Consider the following 6,912-nt stretch of genomic DNA (forward strand, 5'->3'; position numbering starts at 1 on the left):
AAATGTAAACATTTAAAAAATCTATTTGTATATAAAAAAAAACCCTTCTAAACCACAGAATTTCAGTTTGAAAACAACTAGCGGTAAGCTCTAAACTCATTTGAGTAACTGTAAACATTATCATAAAAGTAAAAATGACCCCTCACACACACCAAAAGCCAGCTCTACTCATTTTTTCATATATATATATATATACGAGCAAAACGCCCCCCGTCCAATGGACGGTACTGAGTTGTCAAACATTTAAACCAAATTTTCTCAAAACAACTTGTCCGACCGTCCCATAGGCCTTTCCTTTGAGAAACACTAATTTAACCTAAATTTGAGACACCAGTAAAAGAAGAAATAAAGATAGACTTTTTTCTATTCCAAAGAAAAACAATTTTATTCACACAAATATGAAACCGAAGAATTTAAAGTACCAGTAATGATAAGGCTGTTGACTGGAAGAACACAAACATGGTTTAAACAGTAAGCTTGGCAGGAAAGAAACGTGCCTTTAAGTAGTACAAAAACAACAAAAAATGGAAGGTGCAGTTATGTACAGGTTGGCGGAAGAAAAGCAGGACAAAAACGATGCATGCAAATTGGTTAACTGGAGGTAAATCTAGATGGAAAAGCATGAATTTATAAGAACATACCTGGGACAATAATAAGTTTATCCGATAAAACGTAGGAAATCAACTTGGGGCGATTTTTGATGAAAAGCAACAACCTAGGGAACTAAGTAACTAATTTTAAGCTGACTTACTTTACGGGATGTTCAAGAGCATGGAAAAGCTAGTGGAGCGCAGCCTTGTAAACCACATTCCTTGTTACTCCGTCTGGAGCGTAGTAGAAAACGTTTGTCGAACAGCCAACACCCCAACGACCCACATACAGTTGTTCGTGCGAAAAGCAGGGAGTGCTGAGGTCCAACCCCACGACTTTCAATGACTGCCCCTGCACGTGCATTTTTCTCATGTACGCGTAGTATAGATTGCAACAGCTGATGTACTTGCGAGTACAAATGCACGTTCCCACGGCTTTATCGATCGCATTCTCACCTGGAATCGAATTTTGCAATTTTTTCAAGACGCCCTGATACCGTCGGTATCTACATATCAAATTTGAGCGCAATCTGTTGGAGAATGCCCGAGAACCTAGAAGACACACACACACAGACAGAACGGATATATATCATTATTCAGTTATTCAGTTTTATTTCAAGATTTCTCGCCAATAGAGAAAGAGATGGTTTCTAATATAGATCCAAAGCTCCTTGGTTGGAATTTCAACATCAACAGGGTATTTTTGTATGTATGTATGTATGTATGATGTATGTATGTATGTATGTATGTATTTATGTATGGATGGATGGATGGATTGATGGATACGTGGATGGATGGATGTATGGTTGGATGGATGGATGGATACGTGCAGTTTTGTATGTTTTGTTTTATTTATGTATTCTCATGCGTATACTTGCATATCTAGACATGCTCCTATATACTTAAGTGATAAACTTCTGAAAAGTTTTACAGGTTTTTACAGTTCCAGTGATGGCTTGGATCTGTAGTCTTCGAATCATCTTTCTCCTTTCTGGTTTTGAGGAGCCTAATTTCTCAAGATTGTTACTTAGGTAATGTATTACATGTCCCAGTGCCCCAATGATTATAGGTATATTCCTGAACTTGTAATCTGAATAGGGTAATTGTAGATTTCTCAGTAGCTCAGAGGAAGTATTTTCTTTTCGGCGATCTTTGGCTTTTATGTTAACATCCGGTTGACATGATTTCCACAGCTTTACACAGTTGTTCTTTATTTCAAATCACTACATCAGGTCTATTGTTTTTACATTTTATTGAGATTCGCAAGTGGACATTCCACCAGTACTTTGTTTTATTATAAGTGGCTATCGCTTCTACCATATAAGTGGATTCTTATTTCTTTGGCATCAGAGTTTTCCTACAGGCTAGTATACTTGTATGTATGTGTGTGTGTATATGTATGTATGTATGTATGTATGTATGTATGTATGTATGTATGTATGTATGTTGTATGTATGTATGTAGGTAGGTATGTATGTATGTATAATGCGGCCAGTTGGTAAAGACTAGATTGCTTTGCAGAATTCGTTCCGACTCTTTGCACTCTGAGTTCAAATCGCACCGGAATCAACATTGCTTCTCGTTCTTTCCGGATCTATGGTTCTCTGACTCTTTTCTTTTGTCTGTCTCTTTCTCTCCTTCTGTAAGAAATCGACTGTCGACAAATATGCTGAAAAATGGACTCTAACAAATCTAAAAACGCCTAAAGTACACCACGTACCACAGTGGTGCACTTAAGTTGCATTTAACACACACACACACACACATATATAATGCATATAAATATGAATATATATAGATAGACAGATATATATTGCATATAAATATATATATATAATATATTTATATTTATATGTATAATGCAAACAAATATATATCTTTGTATATGTGTATTTAATATATAGTATATATATATATATTATATATTAGAATTATATAATATATATATAAGCACACACCCACATATACAAATATATATAATTATTTGCATTATATGTATAAATATATATATATTTTTTTAAATATATTTATATGCATCATATATATATATATATACATACATACATACATACATACATACATACATACATACATACATACATACATACATACATACATATAGTTGATTTAATACGTTCACATAGATAGTACTAATTTACAAATTACATAATATAATATAATAAAAAGTCTACACTACCGTACCTTTTGACAATTTAAACTATGATGGTCTTGACATTTTATAAAAGTAGGTTGGAGCAACGACGGCTACCTTTATAATGCGATTTAAATTCTCGCTTTTAATGATAACTCATGCTATTTTCTCTACTTCGGCTACTGTAGTTCTGTTGTCGCTGTTCCTGCTGTCGTCATCGCTGCTGCCACCGCCAACGCAGTCAACCTAATTAAGTGGACTAGGATTGCAGGAAATCGATATCGCGGTTTCCAGCATCTGCAACCCTGTTCATTATAAACAAACTGTTGATTCTTTACAAAAGCGTATTTTAATTTTTATTGTCGTTTTTTAAAAAAAAATTGCACTCACAATATTCTGCTTGATCTGTAGGTATCTCCTTTACTGTTACAATCTATCAGACTTTTCATATTTTATTCCTTTCTAAGATATTTCTTATACTTCACATACTTTTAGCAGTCAATGCACTTTCTATATTTGCCTTTTAACTGATAATCTTTATCTATATTTCCCTTTCTACTTTCTTTATATGATCTGTCTTTCCTTCACTTTCTACATATTGTTTAGTTCATGTGGAGCAGCAGTTCAATAATAACTGGATATTTTTGGATCTTGAAAAAAAAAAAGAATTATTAATAGGAAAACTTGCGCAGGAATATAACATATGAAAAAGATGCTAAAGTGAACGAGTCGCTTGAAAACGGACTTATACTGAACTAGAAAAAGTGTTTAAAGTAGCAGGACTAAGAAAGGTGGAAGCGGTGGCGGTGATGGCAGAAAGTGTGAAACAGTATGATCATTATTTTTTAGTATGAAAAAATCTACCTCTCACTAAATCTTCATTGGAATTTTAAAAGCTAGGTGAGGAAAAGAAAAGATAGAAAAATACTGACATTTACAGCGGGGAATTTGGCTGAAAGTTTCGTGATCATCACCGTCATCGTTGACGTTATCATCATTAACACATCATCATCATCATCATCGACATCATCATCATCATCATCATCATCATCAACATCATCATCATCATCATCATCATCATCGACATCATCATCAACATCATCATCATTCAAACAGTTCTTTTCCCTATCCATTTCTTTATAATTAATCATTGCCACTCTACATTAGAATAATCAATATGATTATCTAACATCTTCTCATTTGTCATATATGATTTAATTTAAATATTAGCCTTTTTAAGATGATTTGAATAACAGCCTACACCGTTATGTTTGTTTTAAAGATATTTGAACGGTTTTCTAACTGAAGAAAATTACTTTTTCAGCATCTACCTAATATTTCTTCTAAGTTTCTCTTCCTTCCTCGATATTTTTGATATGTTCATACTACAAGAACACGAACTCTAGTTCAGAGTGCTTTATGTAGAGGAAAGTTAACGGTGCACAAAAAGTTATTTAAATTATAACAGAAGCTGTGCTAATTAAAACTAACTGAAGTAGACTGTAATCTATACAGAATTTTTACTTCATGAAATAAAATTCCAGACGAAACAACTATCGCACTATTTGGAATAAATTTTCCTATCTTTTATTATTATTTTTTTTTTCATTTTTTTGCTTCATTACACAATTCACATGGATTAAAATTCCAGGAAGCAAAAGCAATTTTCAGATATCTTTCCGGAGAAAACTGCCAGTCGTTGAATTTGATACAGGTAATAAGTTTACTCAATTATATTCGCTTGAGTGGAATCTTGAAAATATTTTCAACTATAACACTTTTAAGGTTTCTTTTTCTCCTTCGATAAGTCTTCTTTTTTGTGCAACTAAATATTTTCCGACAATGTGTTTGTCTTGTTGATCTCGGTAAATATTTCATTTAAACATTATGTGTATAATAATTTCTTCAGAAAAATGCATTTCCATTATAAGAATAACAAACGAAAAACAAACATAACTTTCCATTGCATTTTATTCTTAAATAAAGAAGTCCTAAGATTTTTCACAATGTTTTATCTTCTAACTCAAATAACATTTCCATATTTATATATTTGGAAAGAACGGGTGTGAAAAGTATAAAGCAAAACATCATGTCATGTTACTGAGTAGCGTAAATGAAAATTATTTCATTTTTTCTGTAGCAACAAATTTGAAACATAAGTTGTGTTATGTAGAATGAGATATATTACTATGCGTAAATTTACACAATTATGCCAGTCTATATCTTTGTATGCAAAATATTTGACATACATAACGTGATGAAATATGCATTACCGGGCATTTGCTTTCTTCTAAAAGATGCGGATATCAGATTTCGGTAATCTCTCCGACTGGATATAGATACTGATTTCGAGAAATAATCTATCTATCTATCTATCTATCTATCTATCTATCTATCTATCTATCTATCTATCTATCTATCTATCTATCTATCTATCTATCTATCGATCGATCGATCGATCTATCTATCTATCTGTTTATCTATCAATCTATCACTCTATCAACATGTCTTCCACCTATGTCTATCTAGCTATTTCTTTATCTATCTACATATATATCTGTCGATCTGTCCATGTGTCTATTTGTCATTGTAGTATGTGAATATAGGCACTCACATGGATACAGACCATCACACATTCGCCCACACATGTAAAAACTAACACATAAGCACGAGCATATATGCAACATTGTATACTTCAGTGCGCGTGTTTATGTGCGCTAGTCCCACTCAGCGCTTAAAAGCAGGTGTTGGAATATGCAGGTCGTTTCTTTGCGGTCTAAAATAAAACAGAAATGCTATTTGATCCCGTTTTTTAGGATAAGCGTGCACACACACACGCACACACCACACCATGCTCACCAAAACACACACATACATATATATATATATATATATATATATATATATATATATATATATATATATATATATATATATACACACATATTTTAAACATGCATTTATATATCAAACCATCATAAAATTATATATGTATATATAATATAAGATTCAAGGATCGATGTGTAGGAAAAAAGCACTCCGTAGTAGATATGAAAAAACAACTTTCAGGCACAATAGTGGTTTATTGAATCGGAAGGTTGTGGAATTTTTTCATATCAAAGTATGATAAACTGAAAAAAAAGTTCTTCTTATATTTCACGGTAGGCAACCAGGGTTGCCGGGTGTGCGAATAAGAATACACGAGTAAAGTAATGGAATAGATAAGGTCCGGGCTACATATATTTCATAACGAAAGTAGTAAATATCCAAACGAAAGTAGCCTGTGTTATACAACTCGCTTGGGTATTTACCATTTCATAGGTTCCACTCGCTATGAATCATATGTAGCCCGGATCTTATCTACTCCATTCCTTAACTTGTATATATATATGTGTGTGTGTGTATGTGTATAAAGAAACAAGAAAATGGAGATTGTGAAGTTAATAAGAGTTATTAACAACAATCTGAACATCATCCCTTACAGCTTTTTCAATTATACAGAGTGAATTAATTAAAAAAATTTTATGTGCCCTTTTCAAGCCTAGCCAGGCTCATGGGCCCGGTTTCCCGGTTTCTCTGGCGTATGAGTTTCCCGTAGCTGGACGGGACGCCAGTCTATCGCAACGTTACCCAAGGAACAGGAAGAAAAAGTGAGAGAAAGTTGAGGCGAAAGAGTACAACAGGGGTCGCTCACCCCCTGCCGGAGCTTCGTGGAGCTTTAGGTGTTTTCGCTCAATAAACACACACAACGCCCGGTCTGGGAATCGAAACCGTGATCCTCCGACCGCGATTTCGCTGCCTCCACAAAACATCTTAATATTAAGTTCATATTTCTAAGCATAATATCTTCAGAGGGAACAAAAAATATACCAATAGATGACACCATCCCTTCATGAGGCTAACATAACCGCTAATTGAATTTTATATAGTCTTTTCTTTTATTCCTTTAACTGTTTCAATCAATTGACTGCGGTCGTGCTGGAACACCGCATTTAGTCGAACAAATCGACCCAGGACTTATTCTTTGTAAGCTCAGTACTTATTCTGTCGGTTCTTTGCCAATCCACTAAGTTATAGGGACGTAAACACAGCAACATCAGTTGCCAAGCGATGGTGGTGGGGACAAACACAGCTACGCATATACATACATACATACATACATACATACAT

The 6,912-nt window shown here is 33.7% G+C and overlaps 1 protein-coding gene across 1 annotated transcript in view; it reads left to right on the forward strand.

Moving 5' to 3' along the window:
* The first annotated feature begins 2,944 nt into the window (after nt 1-2,944).
* The window catches only part of LOC115217241, a 145,894-nt gene continuing 141,926 nt past the window's right edge, over nt 2,945-6,912 (forward strand). Inside the window, exon 1 of the mRNA XM_029786886.2 lies at nt 2,945-4,456. The gene's annotated coding sequence lies outside the window, so the exon portion shown is untranslated. The remainder of the gene's footprint in view (nt 4,457-6,912) is intronic.

This window comes from Octopus sinensis, linkage group LG1 (assembly GCF_006345805.1).
Source record: "Octopus sinensis linkage group LG1, ASM634580v1, whole genome shotgun sequence".
Classification (NCBI taxonomy): Eukaryota; Metazoa; Mollusca; class Cephalopoda; order Octopoda; family Octopodidae; genus Octopus; species Octopus sinensis.